Source organism: Callithrix jacchus, chromosome 15, assembly GCF_049354715.1.
Source record: "Callithrix jacchus isolate 240 chromosome 15, calJac240_pri, whole genome shotgun sequence".
Lineage (NCBI taxonomy): Eukaryota > Metazoa > Chordata > Mammalia > Primates > Cebidae > Callithrix > Callithrix jacchus.
Window position 1 is genome coordinate 22,996,291 of NC_133516.1, and position 21,626 is coordinate 23,017,916.

Consider the following 21,626-nt stretch of genomic DNA (forward strand, 5'->3'; position numbering starts at 1 on the left):
GTTCTGAATCGTTAAAGTTTCTGTCTTAAGCAATGATTTCCACAAAGGCCAACTCTATTCTCATCTCTTAGGTTGGGAAGCTGATGGACCTGTAAGCAATAAGGACCTTCTGATGAGATGAACTTTGTTCCAAAGAAGGCAAGCCAGTGCCCAAGAAAGCAATGGAGGATTGAGGGGCTGGTCCAGGCAGATGTAGCAAAAGGCAATTTTAAAGTTTTTAAGACAATGTGGGCATGCTTATGTTGGCCAGTGCCCCGTATTAAGTGGCGATTTCCTTCAACCTCGAGAGGCCGTGTAAGACCACAAAGCCTGGAAAGGAGATATGATAGACCTCCGGAAATTTAGAGCCCACAGTGAGTGTGAATGGACTGACCATGCTTGAGCCGTGAAAGCATCTCAGTACCAACTCCAGAGGCAAGGCCCAGCACATGGTGGTGGAGGCAGGTGGTCCAGGACACCCTGGATGCTCAGAGAACTTCCTGTGGGCCAAGCCCAAAATGGCACAGGCTGAGGCAGTACATCCTGCATGTCCACCAAGAGAACAGTTTCCAAATGATGCCATGGGGAAGGAGCCGGCAGGAAAGAACCCTCTTCTCTGAGGAGCTGTGGAGCTCGCCATCTGAGCCTGGGCCACGGAGAGGGAACACCTGGCAGGACCCAGTGCCCAGAACAAAGGAGCCTGTGTCAGGGCCTCTGGGACAGGGACCAGGAGAGGCCAGAGGCATGAGGCCCAGGTGAGACTTGCACTGCACAGTGACCATCTGGACATGCCCTCAAGCCACCACAAAGAACTGTCGCCTAATTGCTGGAAAGCAGAGGGCCGGGCTGGGGCAGACTTGAAAGGGGAACCTTGAGAAAAGAAATGGAGGGAGGCAGGAAAACATTCTTTGAAAGAATGGTAGCAAAGTTCATCTCATAAGAGGGGACTTGTTGCTTACCAGTTTATCAGCATCCCAACCTAAGAGATGGGGATAGAGTTGGCCTTTGTGGAAATCATCTCTTAAGACAGAATCATTAATAATTCACTCTAGTTGGCCTTTCTCTAGGAATCCCCACACAAATTAACCTCCGGGAGGTGGAGGCTGCAGTGAGCTGGTCAGAGAGGACCTCCCGAAGAACGAGGCAGATGTTTGGGAAGTGAAACCAAAGACCTCGCCTTCAAGGAGACACATTCCCTCCTGCTCCCCGTTAATCCCAGAGTCTGCAACAAGCTGTCTGAGATAAAAGGAGCCAAGAAACCAGCCAGGGAAGGGCTGCTACATTCCTTGAAGCTCTTGATCTTTAGTTCTTATCCCAAACGTGTGGCAAAAAAAAGAAAGCTTCCCACCACATTTATGCCTTCTGCCAGTAAAAGACTTATTTCAAAAATCCCTCTTAGGTACACAGCAGAGTACATCATACAAAATGCATTTGGCCCTCTTACCCTGGGTTTCACTCTGGGATTTCTCTATAAGCATTTAGATTTCCTTCTGCATGACCCAAGCTAAGGCTTGAAGGGAAGCTTGCCATCAGCTGACAGTGAGGAGCGGCGGGTAGACAGGACCTCGGAGAAGGGGGAGATCAGTGTCTGGGTGGGATGTTCAGCCCCAATTCTGACTCCCAAAAGGAGAGCATCAAGGCCCAGAAGCATTCAAGCAGAGGGCAGCAGAGGTGAAAGCGCACCCCACACCAGCACCATCTGCCTCACTGCCACCCCCAACCCTAACTTAACCACACAGTTCTGCTCGGGGCTGAACTGATTAGTCATTCACAATGCTTAAGTCATTAATTCAGGAAGGAAGCCACGCTAGCTGCTTCTTCTCGCTGGGAGTTTGCTGCTGTTGCAAAACAGATGAGTAATCAGACATTCCAGGAGCCCTTGTTAAGCCCATTGCCAAGAAAGGTGTCTTGCAGCTCATTTGCTGGTGGAGAAGCCACGCTACAGACCCTGAGTCATGCTGGATTCAGGGGAGGGCAAGGCCAAGCCTGCCTGAGTGCAACATTGCATCACTGAGATCTTCGATGGAGAGGCTCACCCGGCCACCAGGCTCCGCAGGCCTCACCCACAGTCCCAGTTGGTGTCGGGGGGGGGGGTGCTCTGCTGCTTCCAGGTTTTGGGGAGACTCAAAGGGTCAGAAACAGACATCCTGGGAGGGACACGAGGTACTAGATAGAGTCTTATGTCCCTATATGACAGGTGTTAAAAGTGAGGCCTCCCAGAAAGGCAGTGATACTTTCAAGTCAAACCTAATTCCAACAGACTTAGGATAGAATTTCATCTCAGTTTTGTGTCCCCAGCAACTTTCATTGCACCAAATTACACTGGGTAATGTTAAAGGCTTGGCTGTTGAGGAAACACGTGAATGGCAACATAATGAAAACCACCCAATGTCCAGCAAGTACTTTAGAAAACTGTGGTGAAGTCTGGGCGCGGGGGCTCACGCCTGTAATCCCAGCACTTTAGGAGGCTGAGGCGGGCAGATCACCTGAGGCTGGGAGTTCGAGACCAGCCTGACCAACATGGAGAAACCTCGTCTCTCCTAAAAATACAAAATGAGCCTGGCATGGTGGTGCATGCCTGTAACCCCAGCTACGTGGGAGGTTGAGGCAGAAGAATCGCTTGAACCCAGGAGGCAGACGTTACAGTGAGCTGAGATCACACCACTGCACTCCAGCCTGGACAACAAGAGCAAAAACTCCATCTGAAAAAAAAGAAAGAAAATTGTGGTTAAATAAAATGGAATGCTAACCATCCATCTAAAAAAGATTGTTACCACTTTACATTCTGATACAACGCTATCTCCAGGATATGGTTTTTTGTTTTTGTTTTTGAGACTGCGTTTCACTCTTGCCACCCAAGCTGGAGTGCAATGGTTTGATCAGGGCTCACTGCAACCTCTGCCTCCCGGGTTCAAGCGATTCTCTGCCTCAGCCTTCCGAGTAGCTGGGACTACAGGTGCATGCCACCACACCTGGCTAATTTTTGTATTTTTAGTAGAGATGGGGTTTTGCCATGTTTCCAGGCTGGCCTCAAATTCCTGCCCTCAAGATCCCCGGGATCCACCATGACTCAGGGGCTAGTCTTGAACTCCTGGTGTGCCTCGGCCTCCCAAAGTGCTAAATATGGTTTTTAAGAGCAAGAAAACAATTTATGGAAACAGTACGTACAGTGCATTACTGTTTGGAGGAGGGTCTCTCTCTCACACATACACACATATACTCCATAACACCTAGTATTCTGGAGGGGTGCAAGGGCTGGCACTAGTCATGCTAGTTATTATCAGAGTGTGCATTCTCCAGCCAGTGCCCTTAGTCGAGCTTCCAAGGGTGCCTCTAACTCATGACCACTGAGGCTGCCCAGCCCCATTTCCCTGTGCCCCTCCTCCACCCGAGCACGTCTCCATGCCTGAGTGTCCATGTGCTCAGGAGCCTCTGTGTAAGCAAAGCTGTGGGAGAAGCCCCTTGGTGCCCACTTCTCCCACTTCCCCTAGTGTCAGACAACGGATGCTTAGCTGGGCAGCTTGCCTGAGGTCACAAAGGGACAGCCCCAGGAAGGGAACGCTTGATGCGTCTGTGTCTTAAAGCTTTCATTCTTTCTGAGTTGTCTGTTCACACATAAAGAACCCCTGAGAGGAATCACACCTTGAGCTCAATCAGCCACCACCCTATTTACCCACCAGCCTCTCCGTGGGTATTAACTGACACCTAGGGAACAGCAAAGACCTCAGGAGAGGACTGGATTGCTTGCCCGCCCTCCAGACAGCTGCGGGGGACAAACTCCAACTCCAGGCCCAGGGAGGAGGGGGCATCTGAGACATGTCCGGTTGGACTGTAGAGAAAACAGTGATCCTGGGTAAGACTGAGTCCATATCCATCCACCGTCCCTCGGGTCACCTAGAAAAGTTGCATCAGGAACTCCTAATATCACTGTCTACCTCCAAGGAGTTCACATCTACGTACACATTTCCATCTTATGCACCAGGAAACTGAGGCTCGGTGAGAAGAAGGGAGTGATGGGCCTTGGCTTAGAGCCAGTCTCCTGCCTGCATTTTGGCTGTTTCCATCCACATCCATGTCAAATGGCATCTGGAACTACTAGTAGCAGCGTCCTGTCAATGTGAGTTGACCAAGAGGAGGAAATTCTACCATGGTGCTTAGAAAGATTGGCACTCTCATGATTTAGGGTATAAATATTTGCTGTCTGTCTGAATGGGAAAAAGAACAGGTAGTGCCGTGGGCATACTAGGGCGTCCTAAGGAAACACACACACTGGTTTAGGGTCATCAATCAGGTAATACTATTTATGGACTATTAATGATACATGGGGATCACCCTCCACCTGAGTTCTTTGCTTGGTTTCAGGCTAACTCTTATTTTGATACCCACTCCTAAGTTTCAAGAATCCTCCCTCCCACCTCCCTCTCCCAGCCACGTCACTACCACCTACCACCGTATTTTAATTCCTCATTTTTCTCTCTCTCTCTTTTTTTTTTTTTTTTTTGAGACAGAGTCTCCTTCTGTCCCCCAGGCTGCAGTGCGGTGGCGTGATCTCTGCTCACTGAAACCTCCGCCTCCCAGATTCAAGTGATTCTCCTGCCTCGGCCTCCTGAATAGCTGAGATTGCCAGCACGCACCACCACGCCCAACTAATTTTTGTATTTTTAGTAGAGACAGGGTTTTATTCACCAGGTTGGCCAGGCTGGTCTTGAACTGCTGACCTCTGGAGATCTGCCGACCTCAGCCTCCCAAAGTGCTGAAATTACAATCACTGCACCTGGCCCTTATTCCCCATTTTTCTGTCCACCCTCCCTTTGCCACCATCACAAACCTCTCCTAGGAAAGACTGGGCTTGCCTTCATATTGACCACGCATAGTTGTGCTAGGGACACTCTTTCCTTTTTGAGGTCCTTTCCTCTCTTATTGATGTGCTTATTAATGAATCAAATGTTTACTGAACACTCACATGCTAGTGTCACTGCATATAAATAATCATTGAAGGCTGGGCATGGGTGGCTCACCCCTGTAATCTCAGCACTTTGGGAGGCTGAGGAGGATGGATCACCTGAGGTCAGGAGTTCGAGGCCAGCCTGACCAACATGGTGAAACCCTGTCTCTACTAAAAATACAAAATTAGCCAGGCGTTGTGGCACATGCCTGTAATCCCAGCTGCTCAGGGGGCTGAGGCAGGAGAATTGCTTGAACCCAGGAGGTGTAGGTTTTGGTGAGCTGAGATCATGCCATTGCACTCTAGCCAGGGCAACAAGAGCGAAACTCCGTCTCAAAATAAAATAAAACAAAAATTTTTTTAAATCATTGAAACTTACAGAGTTGGTATATCCTTCATAAGAACCAAAGAGGAAAAGTTATTCTAAAGAATCCTAAAATGAATTAAATTCTAAGCAACAAGGATAGCAGTAAAAAGCTTGAGTTTTTATTAATGCCTTAATATTATCATTTATTAATTATATTCCTCCAGCTGAAATCTTCCCTCAGTCACTAGCATGGAATTGATAAATGGCTACATTTTCCTGCCTGATGTTTTTAAAGTACATTAAGAGCCACGGAGTTTGAATTTCACATGCATTTGTTTCTGGGTCTTGGGTCTTTTTGGTTTTTTTTTCTTTTTCTTTTCCTTCCTCAAAGAAAATAAATGAGGTTCCAAACTTTGGATAATAAGGCTTAACAGTGAGGTGCTTTTTAAAAAGTGAATCATTTCTCAGTTCTCCTTTGCTAATCTCTCTTGGTAACATTAATTATGAGTTTGTGCAGTGTGCCCCAAGGCGAGCTCAGCTTTCCCAGGACAATTAAAGTTACTTAATTATTAAAAACTATGTGTGCTGCTGCCCAGAGAGAAAGAGGCAGCCAGGCCCGGCTCCCGCAGGCCCCCACAGGAGTGACTGGACACTGTGGGAACGGGACACCTTTCCCTCACCATTGTCACCCTTTCAGTATAATCGATGAAAATGCCCTGCACCGCCACGGCTGCTCCCACCTCAGCATGAGTGATTTAGAGATGGCTCAGCACCAAATCCAGCCTGCCGGCTCCTCCTTGGCTCGGGTGGAAGAGAGGTCCTGGACCCTGGAGGCAGAGGGAGATGACCAGGCCTCTGCCTGGGGCTCTTGGGTGGAGCAAGGGCCTTGGAAAATCCTGAGCTCTTGGTTTGATGGGTTGCTGTTGGGCCACCTTTCCTCAGGCTTTCTGCTCCATGGGAGCAGGACGGGCTACACAGAAATGTCATAATGTGCCCTTGCAGGGGTGGAAGGGGAGGAGGGCTGATGTGGCCACGCTGTGCTTGGAGTGGACATTTCCAAGAGAGGATGCTAATCTGTAACAGCATTTCTTTCTGGGTGGGTCTTGGATCATGGGAGTGAAAAAACTGTAGGTGGCCCCGGTTCGGCCATCCATACCACATTTTAGACAACACATATTTATATCCTAAATCATGGTAATTAATGTTACCAAAGTGACTTTGGGCCAGCCATTCCTCCATTCTCAGCCTCGGCTTCATAGCTAGAGGCATCCTATGATCTTCAGGAGCCTCTGAGTCCTGGTACTTAGATGGAATCTAACACTTTCCAGAAAGAAAACCTCAAATGTTCCATTTCGTTTTCTACTTTCCTTCATTCACCCGACAAGCACCAATTCTGTGCACTGTACTGGAGGCACAGAGCCATGGACAGGGCAGACAGAGAAGAATCCCTGCCCTCTGAAGGCCACAGCCTCGAATCCTATTGATTGCCTTACACACAAGAGGAAATGAGGCTGCGAAGGAAGGAGGCTGGTCCTCACAAGCGTGGCAGTGTGAGGCAGGCGGGCACCTAGTCCTCCCGACAGGACAGCCAGCCTCCTGAGCATGGCCAGGCGCCCTCTGCTCCCTCCTGCCCAGTTTTCTGTCTCCTCCATTTCTGCTCTGTTTAACCCCTCCCACCACCAGCTCCATCCCGGGGCTCCAAGTTTCTCAGGACACATGGTCCAGTAGAAACATACTGGCCACAAATGCAAGTCACATGAGCATTTCAAATTTCCTACTGGCCACATTTTTAAAAAATGAAATAGAGGCCAGGCGCGGTGGCTTATGCCTGTAATCCTGGCACTTTGGGAGGCCAAGGCAGGCAGATCACCTGAGGTAGGGAGTTTGAGATCAGCTTGACCAACACGGAGAAACCCCGTCTCCACTAAAAGCACACACGCAAAAAATTAGCTGGGCATGGTGGCACCCGCCTGTAATCCCAGCTACTCAGGAGGCTGAGGTAGGAAAATCACTTGAACCTGGGAGGCAGAAGTTGCAGTGAGCCAAGATCATGCCATTGCACTCCAGCCTGGGCAACAAAAGCGAAATTCCATCTCAAAAAAAAAAAAAAAAGAGAGAAAGAAAAAAAAAGAAATAGAAATATGAAATTCATTTCAATGGTATATTTTATGTAATCAATATATTCCAAATATTATCATTCCAACTTGTAATAAATATAACAACTATCAATTAATAAGATATTTTATATTTTTGAACTAAATCTTCAAAATCCAGTGACTATTTTGCCTTGAGAGCACAACTCCATTTGGTTAGCCACTTTTTTTTTTTTTGAGACAGAGATTTCCTCTGTCACTCAGGCTGGAGTACAATGGTGCTATCTCGGCTCACTGCAACCTCTGCCTCTGGGGTTCAAGTGATTCTTATGCCTTAGCCTCCCAAGTGTCTGGGATTACAGACATGCACAACCACGCTGGGCTCATTATTGTATTTTTAGTAGAGACAGGTTTTTACCATGTTGTCCAGGCTGGTCTTGAACTCCTGACCTCAGGTGATCCACCTGCCTTGGCCTCCCAAAGTACTGGGATTACAGGTGTGAACCACTGTGTCCAGCCTGGTCAGCCACATTTTAAGTGCTCAGTAGCCGCATGGAGACAGGGGTAACTGTATGGACAGTGCAGGCATCGGGTTCCTGGCACCTCTATCACTCCTCAATACGCTTCACTTTCTACAGGAACAAAAGGTTCCCACAAAATGCTCCTCAGCCATATGAAACATTGACACCATGTAGCCAAACACCAAAAAACCAAGGACACTCTTTTATGGACCCACAGGAAGAGCATTAAGACATATCATGAAGTGAAAAAGGCAAGATGCAAACAGGGTATACGGAATTGTACCACTACAGGAAATATACATATTTGGTGATACATGCACAGATTATCTGTAGGATTCTTAAGAAACTAGAACATCAGCAGGGAAACTGGGTGGATGGAGGGCGGGTTGGGAGGAAGACTTTTCATAGCACATACACTTACACTTTTTGAATTGTGGATATGTGGATGTAATACTTATTTAAAAATTAAAGTCAGGACTTCAGCTAATGGGCACACCTTGGCACGTGCAGCCTACCCAGGCACCTCTGTTCTTGCTCAGTGCTTCCCTGGCTCCCCATGGCAGTGCCCCAGAAGGAGCAGGCACAGGTCAGGTTGCTGTTGCTCTTGCTGTTCCACAGTAGGAAGAGGGCAGCTTGGCAGAGGCCCAGGCAGGAAGACATGGTATCAAGTGACTCTAAAGGGCCCTTTTGTTTCCGGAAAGGCAGCAGTTTCCACTCAGCATCCCTGCCCCCACTGACAGCCCACTGTCTCTGGGATCCCTTTGCCACCTGCTGCAAGAGCGTCATTCCTCCCCCGGAAGAGCCTCTGGGCCTGAGGTGGGGAGCGGAGGGGGGCGCTGGCTGGGAAGGGGCATCATCCTAGCTTCCCAAAGGATGTCATTTGTTCCCAGAATGTCGTTTCCAGAGGCATGATGCCACCCTGCCAGCTGCTCTCCAAATTCTGGCATCTCCAGCCTGCCTGTGGCAGAGTAATCCCGCTAAGAAAACAGAGCATGAGTACATCTGCCCGTGTGTGTCCTCCTGTGAGGATCTGTGGCCCATGCACTGGCATGCTTTCACTCCATTCATTAACTCCTTCAGATGACATTCATTGAGCACCAAATATATATTCCAGTCACTGTGCTATGCCCTTGGGATACAGCCAGGAGCAAGACGGTAGAGATCCTGCCGTCATAGAGCTTACAGTCCAGTGGGAGAAATCGACATTAAATTTTAAATAATTCAGTCTCACCCATAGGGATGAGTGAAAGGAAGAGTACTTGCAGTTGGGGCACACGATCTAGTGTAAGAGGTCAAGGAAGGTGGAACATAGGAACTGGCATTTAAGCTGAGACTAAGAAATGTATCAATCGACCGAGTGCAGTGGCTCATGCCTGTAATCCCAACACTTTGGGAGGCCGAGGCGAGCAGATCACCTGAGGTCAGGAGTTTGAGACCAGCCTGGCCAACATGGTGAAACCCAGTCCCTACTAAAAATACAAAAATAAGCCGGGCATGGTGGTGGGTGCCTATAATCCCAGCTATACGGGAAGCTCAGGCAGGGGAATCACTTGAACCTGGGAGGCGGAGGTTGCAGTGATCCAAGATCGCACCATTGCACTCCAGCCTGGGCAACAAGAGTGAAACTCCATCTCAAAAGAAAAAAGAAAGAAATATATCAATCTAGAGATGGTAAGAAGGAAGCTGCTCCATGTCCTTAGCATTGCTTTATTTGGAAATATATGTTAAATTTCAAAAACTTATAAAAATAAAAATAGTACAAAGAACACCTGTATTTTTTTTACCCAGATGATTCCCTGTTGCTCACATTTTATCCCATTTGCTTTATCGTTGTGAGTGCATGCATGCATTCTCTTTCCACACACACACAATTATTTCTGAACAATCTGAGGGTACATTTCACATAGCATAGCCCTTTAGTGCTAAATACTCAGAATCATATGCCCTTTCCCAGCTCAGTTTGCTCAGTTAGAGCTCAAGAAGGATAAGCCCTGTCCTCTCCACCTCCCAGGGAGCACGTGAGGTCCTGCATGAGCAGTCTTGGACACACAGCAAAACTATTATCTTTTTGGAAGCACTTCTTGGAATTTAGACATGAAAAGTGCTTTCCCAGAGAAATGCCCAGGTTTTCAGTTCCTCCAGGAGACAGCATGCTCTTCAGCCAGGCCTAGGGGGTGTGTGTGTGTGTGTGTGTGTGTGTGTGTGTGTGTGTGTGTGTGTTTTCAGCAGTGTTCCTCTGCAGCCCCTCCTGAACCTTCAGGCAGTCAGGGGAGACCTGAGCCCTGGTGAGCACCTTTCTGGTTGACCAGCTCCCCTAGTTCTGGGGAAGCCTTGGGAAGGCAACTGTAGCTTGAAGACAATGCTCACCCACCCCAGGGAAGGGCTCCTTCTCCTTGATGAAATGGAGCAGGGCCAGCATTAGGGGAGCTGACGAATACTCACAGAGCACAATAAACAAGTGTTGTTCCTCTCTGCAGGTTTGGGGCCCAATCTCCTTAATGAGAACAATAAATTCACACAAGGAAAGGTGGTTGCCAAGCAAAAGCCAGTGACGTACTCCCCTGGCTTCCTTGGCACTGGGGGACTACCCCCTCTGAGCGTGGGACCTGCAGAATCAATAACTGGACAGGGACAAGGGCCAGATGTACGGAGTCAGAACTTCTGGGCTCAGAGCCTAGGAATGTGTATTTTTAAAGGCTTCCTGGAGGACAATCATGTTTAGCAACCACTGGCCTAAATACCCTGTGAGGTCACTTCTAGCACCGAAACACTCTGGTCCTATGAGTAGGAAAAGAGACCTAAAGGTAGAAGACACGCAGACATGGTTGAATGGGAGCACATTGATCCTGGACCCCAAAAAGGCACTTGATAAGTTTCCAGAGCCGAAACCTTTAGCCCTTTGCTGGCAGCCTGTGAATCCTGGAAGGGACACATGTGTAGCCAAGCCTCAGCATGGCTGTAAGGATGTCTTCTAGCTCCTCTCCCTCCCTAGTTTGTCAAAACCATCCCTGATGTACAGATTCTGTCCCCAGACTGCAAGATCTCCCTGTATTGGGAGAAGAGGAGGAGGAGAATCAGGGAGGCAGCCACTGCCATCAGTGCTCTAGCTGCTTTGGTAAGAACTGGTTGCTGGCTGGTGTGGGCCAGCTCACTGGAGCACAGCTGTGAGCAAGGCCAGGTGCAGGCGGCCCAAGTGAGCCCAGAGGGGCCAGCTACCCGGCCCAAGCTAGGGAGCTGTGCTCAGTGACCGCAGAGCAGGGGGGACTCTGTACTCTGTGTGGCTGGCTTATTTTTTTTTTTCCACTGCAGTTACCCACACCCCTCAATGGGGTCATTCTGCCTCTCACTGGAGGTTTCTTCTTGAGTTTCTAGGCAAACACTGGGGCTCTGGGGCCCTGCAACTTTATCCCTCCCGTCATTAACTGTGAGAGTCCCAGGGAGCCAAAATCTGGGTCTCCCTCCTCCCCTGCCCCAGCACTCAGCATTGTCCCAGGCAGACAGCAGACACTTAGGAAATGACGGAGAGAGGGAGGCAGGAGTGGAAGGGAAAGGAGAAGGAAGAGGGGAGGAAGGGAGGGAGAAAGGAAGGAAGGCTGCAATAAATCTGCAATAAAACCCCGTTCTTATTTGACTCACTGCATCAGATTTCTCCCCAAGGCCTCTTCCAGGAACACTCCTTGGTGAAACCCAGTTCATAATTATTCCCCTCCCTGCCACCATCACACTAGGACCTCTCTTGTGAGGGAAGAGTGTGAACTAAACTAAAAGCATGAACTAAATGGACTTTACAAATGGTTTTCCAGATGTGAGAAGCCACCCACCTCGCAGACAGAAGGAATAACTGACAGATCAAAAGAATGGGCATCTCTGAATGTCCAAATCTGTCCTATTCTTCAAGATCCAGAGGCAAGAGCCACCTCCTCAATGAAGCCTTCCTGGATTTCTCTAACGGGAGGTGATCTCTCCTCCTCTAGAACTATACAACAGGCCGGGAACAGTGGCACACACCTGTAATCCCAGCACTTTAGGAGGCTGAGGCGGGGGATCACAAGGTCAAGAGATAAAGACCATCCTGGCCAACCTGGTGAAACCCCGGCTCTACTAAAAATACAAACATTAGCTGGGGGTGGTGGCGTGCACCTGTAGTCCCAACTACTCAGGAGGGTAAGGCAGAAGAATCCCTTGAACCCAGGATGCGGAGGTTGCAGTGAGCCGAGATCGCAACACTGCACTCCAGCCTGGGCGACAGAGTGAGACTCTGTCTCAAAAACCAACAGACAAAAAAAACCTACACAACACGTTATCTATCCTCCTTTGATTGATAGGCTGCAGTTTTCCTGCCTTGTGATATAGCCATTTTGTGAACGTGGCAAGGATAATACCAAGCAAATAGCAAAAGCTTTGCAGTCAGACTCTCTCAAGGTTAAATCCCACCTCTGCCGCTTCCCAGCCGTGTGAATGTGAAGGAGTTGCTTATCCACAGTTTCTCTGTGGGTCAAATCAGGATAATGACCACATGGCAAGTTTGTTGTAGGGATTACAATGTGCTAGAGACTAGTGGGGTTCAAATCATTTCCATTTTTCCTTTCCTTAAGGCCCAGGAAATTATACTTCTCTGCCCTGCTTGAAGTTAGGTGTGCCCATGTGACACCCTCTGGCCAATGAAACGTGAGAAGTCTCCAGTGTCACTGCCAGGCAGAGCGTTTCAGAGCTGGTGCACGGTTCCTGTACTCTCTTCCCTGGCTGCAGCAACAGCCGGGAAAGAGAATAGCTCCCGTGTTGAGAAGGTGGCATTGTCAGATGGCACAGCGCCCTTCAGATTGCCAACCGTCAGCCCATCCGTCTCCTGAAGAGCTGTCTGCAGGATGTAACATCAGATGTCTATTGCCTCCAGCCACTGAGATTCTGCTGTTTGTTACCACAGCGTTACCTAACCTATTCTAATGCAAGACATAATGTATGCAGGACCCTTAGCATGGCTCCAATACATAGTAAGGACTTGATGAATATGCCATGACTAAAGAAATATCCAAACAAATGTGTGAACAAATGAATGGACGAGGAAATACTTCCAAACTGGAGCTACGTTCCCTCGGGAAAATCTGGACAACTCTCCTGGTGCCTTCACGGTGAATACAAATGCCTTATACAGATGCCACTGGTGGCCAGGTTACATCTGAACAATAGGAATGGCTGTCCTTTGTCACTTCTCTCCCTGCCTGTCCAGGAATGCAATGTCACCCGTGCAAACCCCACACCCCTCCCTGGACACCACCCTGCCACCTGTAACTGAGGATTCCTGGGAGTTGGGGCTCTCGGTTCAGGTGTGTTTGCCATCAGGAGAGCCACACTCCCAGCAAAGTGACCCTAGAGGATCCCTTGAGTGTCCCCACCACCCACAAGGCACAGTCCAGGGAGAAGGGCCTGGGAAGAGGGAATCAGAGTCAACTAGTTTCTGTTCTTCTCCAGCCCTGGAAACTGAGGCGCCTTGTCAGGAAGCTGCTTCACACAACTCAGACTGATCCAGTTGAAAATAGATGGACCTCAACCCAGAAGGGAGCTAAAAGAGGACACGGGCAGCCCCTGTGAAGTGCACAGGGGCTTGTAGCTTACCACGCACTATTTTCATATCCAGGGTCTGCTGTGGTCCCAATAGCAACTTAGTGAAGTTGCCTAGATTGGAATCATTATTGCCCCCATTTTACATAAAAAGGAAACCCAGGCTGGGGGAACCGGGAGCTGAATTCTTCAAGACACTCCATAGTGTCTAGAAGACCTGGACTCAGTCATTGATATCAAGCCGTCATGATGTGGAGTCTGCCTGCTCACACAGTGGGTGAAACCGAAAGTGAGACTGGGTGGCACCCACAGGAGTACATGCAGAAGCAAAACCACTTCCTGGAATGGCTGTCTGAGCTGACATAGGGTGGCCTAGAGTCTTCCCTGTGCCCGCTGAAGGCAGGGCTGAGAGCCCCTTTTTTACTTTTTCCATCAAGGATATCCTTTTTCTTCCTGCAGATACCTACTGCTTGATGAAGCAGGCATACGGCGTGTTCACCAACAATCTTTCAAGACTGCAACCCATAACTGTAAAAACAATAAAAAGGAGACAGAGGGAGGAGAGAGAGAAACCAACACATCACCCAGGAGAAGAGGGGAGAGAGGAAAGCGTTCTTCTGAAGCCCTGAGCTCCTGGCCCAGCTGCAAAGGGAGGTGTGTGCATCGGAGGTAGCCAGCAGCAGGGTATCGGGCCTGTGAGCAGTCACTGCTGAGTGCACTTGAGGCCAGAGCTGGAAACTAGCAAGGGGCAAGCTTAAAAGACAAGGCGAGTGGAGCCGGGAGAGTAAATGCCGGGTCAGGTGGTGGGAAGGAGGATGCTAAGGACAGGTCCGGAAAACCTGAGGTGCTAGAGTCCCCATTCTGTGGTGTTTGTGTGGGTTTCAGGAGAGGTGTGGTGGCCACAGGAGCCGTGCAGAGTGGGCTGTAGTTTCCTCTTCTGGCCGAGGAAGAGGTTGACCCCGGGTTCCTCTGCTTTCCGCCAGCTCTGACATTGAGATGGTTTTCATGAACTGAAAGCTTCTCGATTCTCCATCTCTAGACCACTGAAGGGTGTGTCACATCCAGACTCAGAGCTAACCAGCAAGCACAGAGCTGCCACCACGCTGTCCCCTTCATACCTCACCACCCAGCAAGGAGAGCAGTTCATGCCTGCTGTACTGATGGGGAAACTGAAGCTGCAAGAGGCGAGGGTACCTCCCTAAGTACCACAACGAGGAAGTGGAGAAGTGTGAATGCAGTCCTAGCTGGCTGCAAATCTCAGGTTATTTCTACTGCATCAAGCTGCTTCCTAAGTTCAGAGTAAGGGTCCACCCAGGGCCACAGTCCCCTGGGGTCATTTTTCAGAAAGTTGGCCACCTACATCAACGAACTAAAAAGGAGCGGTGATAAGGCTCCATCTCTTTCCTTTCCTTTGCCCAAAGTGAATGAGCACTCACCAAGGGCAGCAGTGCGGAAAGCCATTTACCCCTGTGTCCTTGCCAGAGACAAACAGATAACCCTTATTTGCAAGCTGTGTAAAATATTAACCCAGCACCCAAGGGCGCTGTCCAATACAAGCAAGACAAAGTCCTTGGCTGTAGTTTGGAAGCTCACAACTAAGCATCCACACTACTGCTGTCCTCCCACACCCTCGGGCACAGGGTCTCTTTCCCTCACCATCACAGCATTGCAATAAGGCAGCACGATGCCTTTGCAGCCTGGAGAAGCAAGGGACAGCGTAGCCCTCACAGCAAACTAAAGGTTCCCTACAGTGCAGGGCTGTGTTTGCGCCCTACGCCTGCTCAGACAGGCATTTCAGAAAGTGGTTTTGCTTCTGTGTGTACATCTGTGGGTGCCACGCACTCTCCCCTTTGGTTTCACCCGCTGTGACCAGGCAGGGATGCCACATGATGGCTTTCAAGAGGCACAGCCCCCACTCTCCTGGCTGGCTCAGGAGGAGAGTGGCCTCTTCCAGATGTGTGACGGTGTCTGTTCTCTGGGCCCTCGGTGGCATCTCCAATGCTGTTGTCTGCCCACTGGCTGAACACCACATGCCCTGTGTCTGCCGCTGCTGTGGACATGCTCAGGTGGCTGAGGGAGTGACAGATCTCAAAGAGTGCTCGATGACGGCTCTGGCCATCTCTTAAACATGTGGACATATTAATTCTCAGTCACTATAGGAGCTAACTCGCCTTTTCAACTGGCTGATAAAAACAGATGACCTATCTGGAAATCAACTCCCCCTCCTTAACTAAACCCCACTACTCGATGCGAAGTTAAAATCTCAGGAAGTAGGATGTTGGTGCTGGCAATCAACCTCACTGCCCAGAGCACATGAAGAATAAAAACGAACAAACAAAACTCTTAGGTGGTTGGCAGTGTAAGCACAGCAATGACTTTTGGACTAATGGCTCCAACCACAGGACTAGAACCTGAAATAACCCAGACAATGAGCCCCAAGTAAGCAAAACAGGCAGCAAGGCCTCTCTAGTCTGTACTGATAGTCACATTATGGGGCCACCGGGAAATACACTGTCACTCTGTCTGTTCTTGTTAGACCCTGGGCTAGCAGCCACCCCAGTCCCTCCACCCCACACCTCAGAGCCTTTGTTTATGTTGTTCGCTGTCTAGAAGGACCTTCTCTACCTCATTCATTCCTACATAAGCTCAATGGCACCATGTCAGTGAAGCCTCCCTTAACCTACACAGCTGTGAACGTCGCAGCCACAATTACTTGTTCTTTCTCTAACCATCCCCTATTTTCAGTGTGGCTATTGGACAGCACTTGGCATGTTTTACTATACTTAGTTCTTTCAAACATTAGATTTCTAGAAGACTTCAAATTATTTCTAAGCAGAGAATATACTTTTGCAAACCCCAAACCTGTCTTGTAGTAGCTGTTCCACAAAGTTTATTGAATAAATTAGTGAGCGTCTGAATAAAATACCTTTATGATTATCAACTGCTTGATCCTCAAAGAATCCTTCCAATAGCAAAGGACAATTATTACTACCCCCATTTAACAGATGAGATCAACATCACAGGCTGACACTCATTCACTCCACTTAGGTTAAATGTGTGCAAGTTTCTAGTCTAGAAAAGTGCTTCTTGATGTGCATATGAATTTCCAGAGGAGCTTGGAAAAATGCAGACTCTGATTCAGCAGCTCTGGCATGGGGCCTGAGATTCTGCATTTCAAATGTATCCCCAAGTGACATTATGCTGCTGGTGCAGGGGCTGTATTTCCAGTCTCACCTACCCAACAGGGTGGCTGAGAGGAAGAAAAGATCCAATTCGTTTGAGGACGTACCTTAGGAAGGAGGATGGATAGATAGCATATATCCGCTTCACAGATATGAAAACTGAGGGTCTGAGACACGAAGCGACTCCTCCAAGATCTAACCCACCCTCTGATTCTGGTTCAGGGCTGTCTAGACTGCCATCTACTGCTCTGCCTGTCAGGGGGATTCCGAGATGAAGGTGCCACATCCTGTCCTCAGCAAGGTGACGAGGGGACACACCTGCACCAGGGACTATAATACAAAGTTGGGCCAAAAGTCCAGAGGCGGGTGAGCACGTGCTGGCCAGATCTTACGCAAATACGTGCCACATCTTTTGTTTCCTAACCACGGCTCAATTAGACTGGCGATGGGGGCCTTCTTCTATCAACCCAATCCCTTTAAAAGAAAGAAAGAAAGAAAAAATAGTGCCTTTAGGATTTTTCTTTTAAGCACTGAACCTCTTCAGTGGAAAGTGCTGCCCTTCTGACCTGTTGATGTAATTGCCATAATTGAAGATTCCAGGCTCCCATGTGAGTGGACAGGGCCCCATTCATCCATCGGGTCAGCGAAGTGTAAACCTGCTGAGTCCTTCAGATGCCCTGGCCGCAACTGCCCCCCACAGCCCCCTCCAGCCCTGCAGCCTGGGCACCCCGCAACGCCAGGGCAGCCAGGCCCAGGCCAGTCCCTCTTGCGATCTGGGAACAGTGCCTAATTAAGGGGTCTGTTCTCATCTCTATGGGGCTGACTTAACGCCTTCTGACAGTAATGAGAGCCACACGTGTGGGGGTGGAGGGTGGGAAGGACGGCCCACCTGCTGTCTTAGCACCCTATTAAACAGCAAGTCTAACACTCTCTCTCTCTCTTTCTCTCTCTCTCTCTCTCACACACACACATACACACACACACACACACACACACACGCACACACACACATTGCAGTTCTGCAATAACCACCATCAAACCTTTAAAGCTACAAGAAGCTGCTCCAATTCCGAAAGAGGAAGGAACCAGACAGAAGAAATAAACTGCCCAAGGGCACACAGTCACTGTCACTGGGACCCAGGTGTCCTGTTGCACCTCAGGGCACAGACTTCCCCTATGGAGGGTGGGGCCCTCCACCTCGGCCCCAGGGGAGCACATGTGAGTGTTGGGGCAGGGGAGGAGGCAGACTCTTGACGACTCTGGAGCAGCCAGTTGGAGAGGGCCAGCCACAGCAGAGCAGAGAGGAGCTCTGAGAGCAGATTCCGCCACGGACTCCTGCCTCCAGGACACCTTTTGATACAAGACAAAGCCAGCCTCAGAGGGGACACTTGCTGCTGCTGGTGGATCCATGCCTAATCCTGCCGGCATCCAAATGGAACTAGTCTTGGCTTCCTGCTGTGCATTCTCTGTTTCTGTCTAACCTCCTACCAGTTTCCTGTCCTCACAGCCCTCAGTCCCAGCCCCCTCTCCTGCCCACTCCTCATGAGCAGCTTAACTAACTGCTCTGCAATCATTCTCTTCTGTTTTCCCGGTGGAGGAACTCTGCACAGTGCTGGACACATAGTGAGCACCCAGTACCTATTTAGTAAATATAAGAAAATTCAAGTAGATGTTAGCTCCAGCTCTGAGACAGGTTAGTTCATTGTGCTAATTATAATTTTGCTTATAGGCCGGCCAGAGAAACCTCCAGAGATGCAGGTATAGCAAAAATGCTGATAAAAAACATGGACCGAATCTCTGCAATACTGGCCCATTAATAAAGATGGTGAATGAAAGGAATGGAATATTTCAGTTATGTTCAATTCCAGTTCTAATTCCAATGGCGCATTGATGAAAAATAAACCAACATTTCCTGGATACTAATGATGCAATCTGGATATGCAGGCTCTTTCCAGAAACTCCCCCACTGGCATCTCTGCTACTCTCTTCCTTCTTTGGACCTCCCAATCTTCTGTGCACACTAGCGCTCAGCCTGGTGGATCTCACTATGTGTACTAACGTCACACCTTTGTTCAAAAGCCCTCAATGGCTCCCTGTTTCTTTCTGCATAATATCTGCACCACCTGGATCTCAGGGATCTTGTTGGTCTGATTTGGCCTCAGCTCAACCCCATAGTTTCTCACTGCTCTCCAGAGAACTTCTTCCCTCCCCTTTGGTCAAATGGATTTCCTTACCCAACTCAGTATACAATAAGGAGCAGGAGGGATGATAAAATTTACAGCCCAAAAACTTAGGTGTGAGTCTCAGATGCACCATCGGATCTCTCTGAGTCTAGCTCCTTATGAATAAAATGGAGATGATAATTATATTCACTTTGTAGAGTTGGCAAGATAATTTTGTGGTGTAATGGATCTTAAAGGACTTTACAAACTGTAAAGGGCCAAAGGACAGTAGTTCATATCTAGCCACGGGTTATTTCCAACTCCAGCGTTGCCTTTGATCTCATGACTCACTTTACCTTCCTCTTCTCCATACCTTACACCCACTCAAACCCAACTCCAGCCCTGCCACCCATAGAAAACCATACCTGATTACTCCCGTTCTCACTGATCCTGGCTTGTTCAAGTCATGCCCAGAGAACATCTTGGTTTGCTCACCGTGTCTTATGCATGTTCGCCTTAGAATTCCAGGTTTATGATTAGTTGCCTATAGAAAATATAAAAATTCAGGTTGCTTGCAATTTAAAAATAAGTACATTTAGAATAGCAAATGTCAAGATAAAAATAAAGTGAAAAATCAGGAATGTCACCTTTTTTGCTAAGGTGTATTAGTTTGCTTGGGCTGCCATTACAAAATACCATAGACCAGGTGGCTTAAAAGACAGAAATTTATTTTCTCACGGTTCTGGAGGCTGGAAGTCCAAGATCAGGGTGCCAGGATGGTGGATTCTGGTAAGGGCTTTCTTCCTGGCTTGTAGACAGCTGACTTGACTTCTTGTTATGTCCTCACATGGCAGAGAGAGAGAGAGCAAGCAGGTGTGGGCAAGCTGTCCAATTTCTCTTCTTTCTTCTTATAAAGGCGGTAATCCCATCATGAAGGCACTATCCTTATGAATTCATCTGAACCTAATTATCTCCCAAAGCCCTCCTCTCTAAATACATTTGGGGTTAGGGTTCCAGCATATGAATTTAGGGAGGGGTGCAATTCAGTCCATTGCAGGGGGAAAAAAGGACAATTATGTCCCTTTTTAAGGAAGAAGTTAAGTGGCTACTTTGGTTAAGTATCCTTGGAGGATAATCTTCATTTTCTCTTCTTCACATCTCTACCAAGGGAGAGTCTTCCTCTTCCCAGCCTACAAAGTAGTGGGGGTTCGAGTGAACCTTTCCCATCTCTCTCCCCTTGGGGAGGAGGAATAACTAACAGGATGGGTGACCCATAGGTGGTCACAGATTAAGGGGCATCAGGAGACAGTCACTGCCTTTTGCTCCTCTGGTCTCATCAGAGCAGAGCTGACTCCTGCTTTCCAGCCTCTCTTAGACTACTGTGATAAGCCACCTGCTCAGCGAATCAACCCTCTCTGCCACCCACCACCACCAACCAGGATGGTCACCATTCTCCTCCTGCTTCTACTCCACTGGTTTTCTAGAAGCAGGCCCATAATCTTTCCCCTGTAGTGGCTTGAAAAAAATGGACTCACAGTCTGCTTGGCAAAACATGCAGATCCCAAGACTAGCTCAGGGAAGAAGTATGAGGTCCCACCCCTTCCCCCAACACAGTGGCTAGAAGAGAGCACTGCCATTTTGGAAGCTTACTTGCCATCTGCTGTGGTTTGGCTGTGTCCCCACCCAAATCTCGTCTTGAATTATAGTTTCCATAATCCCTACATGTCATGGGAGAGACCTGGTGGGAGGTGATTGAATTATGGGTACAGTTTCCACCATGCTGTTCTCATGACAGTGAGTGAGTTCTCATGAGATCTGATGATTTTTTTAAGGGGCATCCCCCTTACTCTGGCACTCCCTCTCCCTCCTGCTGCCCTGTGAAGTGGTGCCTTCTGCCACGATTATTAGTTTCCTGAGTTCTCTCAGACATGCAGAACTGTGAGTCAATTAAACCTCTTTTCTTTTTTTTTTTTATTTTTATTTTTTTGAGATAGAATCTCACTCTGTTGCCCAGGCTGGAGTGCAGTGGAGTGATCTCGGCTCACTGCAACCTCAGCCTCCCAGAGTCAAGCTATTCTCCTGCCTCATCCTCCCAAGTAGCTGGGATTACAGGCGCCTGCCACCATGCCTGACTAATTTTTGTATTTTTTGTAGAGACAGGGCTTCTGCATGTTGGCCAGGCTGGTCTCAAACTCCTGACCTCAGGTGATCTGCCCAACTTGGCCTCCCAAAGTGCTGGGATTACAGGTGTAAGCCACTGTGCCCAGCCCCTCTTTTCTTTATAAATGACCCAGTCTCAGGTATTTCTTCATAGCAGTATGAGAATGAACTAATACACCATCAATCCAGCTGATGCTCTGAAGTGCATTTGGCCAATGATCGTGAGCCTATTCTCCACCACCCCTAAAGGGAAGGAGAGATGACTTTAGTCAACCCAGCAAACACCAGTGTGAACTATGAGCTTCTTGATAGCCAAATGTCACCGGCAAAAAGTGGAAACACGGCTAAAATGAAAGAGAAATACTACAGCCTGATATAAGGGATGTTGAGTAACGTAATGAGTGGGGTCCTCAGTGATGGCTTAGAAGATGCCAAGATGGCCAGCTTTTGTAATAGCTCATAATAAAAACTAAGGGCTTTGTATTTGTTACTCAGTGTAAGGGATCTGAACTAACACAGTTCAAACCTCTTGCTTTTTGCTGACCCAATCAGATACAAGGAAAGGGCTTAATTCATTGTCTCAATCATGTTTGGGGCAGGAAATAAACAGCAGACAATCTAAAATCGACCCTGCACATTACTGTAACCATGAGAATAAAAACTCTTGTGACCGCAATAATTTCAAAATATTTATTGAGAGTCTTGGCCTGGTACGGTG

The 21,626-nt window shown here is 48.5% G+C and overlaps 1 long non-coding RNA gene across 1 annotated transcript; it reads right to left on the reverse strand.

Moving 5' to 3' along the window:
* Positions 1-1,265: 1,265 nt before the first annotated feature.
* On the reverse strand, positions 1,266-19,303 carry LOC144579426 (uncharacterized). Its single transcript, XR_013526900.1, has 2 exons — positions 19,174-19,303; positions 1,266-2,681 (listed from the first exon to the last, which is right to left on the reverse strand). It is a non-coding gene; the product is annotated as an uncharacterized LOC144579426 (long non-coding RNA).
* Between the last annotated feature and the right edge of the window lie 2,323 nt (positions 19,304-21,626).